The following is a 1,546-nucleotide window of genomic DNA, read 5'->3' on the forward strand; positions in this document are numbered from 1 at the left end:
TATGATGTTATCGACATTATCAAAATCAATATTTGCTATATTGGCAGCAGCCACAAATCTTCATGTAGCACTGCCCCTGTTAACCCTTGCACACATTTGGTTTAATTAGAAAAACAGAATCTGCTTAGGTGGCCTATCCTACAGCATTGAAAACGTTGCATAGATCTCGCAAGACTCTCAGACATACTAAAATGTGTCCTACCTCATTGTCCACAAATGTTCCATAATTGTGGTCGTGACACCCTATGCTCCTCGGTGTTCATATTCCTTGGAGCAGGGCTCCAGTTTTGTCCACAGGGCACATCATTGTCACTCATGTCCCTGATATCAACATGTATTGATGCACAACCACTTCTGTGATGTTGATGGAATGTTTGTGTCACATTCTTCACTGGTTGTTGGTCATCAGTACACTCAGTCGCAGATTTAATGTACTGCTTTCTGTACATAGAGTCATCCTGATGCTCGTATGAAAAGTTCCCTCCTGTTCGAGTATTTTCAGCACTGGTCAATAAGGATACTTGTCCAACGAGCTCCTGTATAACAGACACAAGTCTGTCATTCTCTGATGTGGCCAGTCCAAATGCAGCATCTGCTATTCTTGCACTTTCCAGGACTTGATCCTTGGTCTCATGCAATCTTGTCAAAATGAACTGTTTAATGTGAGGTTGAGAATTCCTAATGACGGCATCCATGAGAAAGTTGTCGTCCAGTATATGATGACGTTTTGCCTCATATTGCAATTCTTGAAGAAAATCCTCAAAATCATCAGACTGTTTCTGTTTCCTATTATAAAGCTTGTCTAGTCTTTCATATCTTTTTGCTGAACTTAGTTTGTACCTTGCAAGGAAAGCTGCCTTCACCTCATTCCAGGAATTTTCACTAAAGTCCTGAGCTTCATGCCACTTTAAAGCATTTTTGTCTAACCATAAACTAAATGCTGTCTTTGTCCATTCTTCTGAGTAAATATGTAAAGAAGTAAAGTTCTCATATCTGTTTAACCATGATCATGCAATTTCTGGATCACTTCCATTGAATTTCTCAAGAGAAAACTGACTTAGGGAAAAAGCCCTTGCTAAAGCAGCAAAACTCTTGTCTAATTTGTCCTTATTTCCAAGTCCTCCTGAAAATATACTGTCATTTGTCTCTGTAATATCAGAGCCAGAACAATTTTCATTGTCATGAAACATTTTGAGTCATCTAGTTCTTCTCTGACAATATGTGAATGTCCAACTTCATGTCAGAATTTCAAGACTTCTCGAGCTCAGTGTTGGTGTAGCAGTGACATTTTGAGGGTATTTTAATGTCATAATTTGGTGTCTTTGTATATATCTATTTTACAAGTATTGGATGTAACATGGTGTTTCATATTTTATGGTTTAAAGGTAAAATATGAATAAAAATAATGTATAAGTCATAAAAAGGTTGTTAAAAATATTGATGGTTGGTGGCAGTATTCTAATGTTTGTGGTTTTAAGCGAAATGTCAATTAGATTGACATTTGATTTTGTTTATCATTAGTTCCTATGAATTTCATTCATCTGAA

General features: G+C 36.9%; 1 pseudogene; it reads right to left on the reverse strand.

Annotated features, from left to right (window-relative positions):
* Positions 1–203: 203 nt before the first annotated feature.
* LOC139462205 (uncharacterized) lies at positions 204–1,190 on the reverse strand (annotated as a pseudogene).
* Positions 1,191–1,546: the final 356 nt, after the last annotated feature.

This window comes from Haliotis cracherodii, unplaced genomic scaffold (assembly GCF_022045235.1).
Source record: "Haliotis cracherodii isolate W230 unplaced genomic scaffold, xgHalCrac1.p SCAF_15, whole genome shotgun sequence".
NCBI lineage: Eukaryota > Metazoa > Mollusca > Gastropoda > Lepetellida > Haliotidae > Haliotis > Haliotis cracherodii.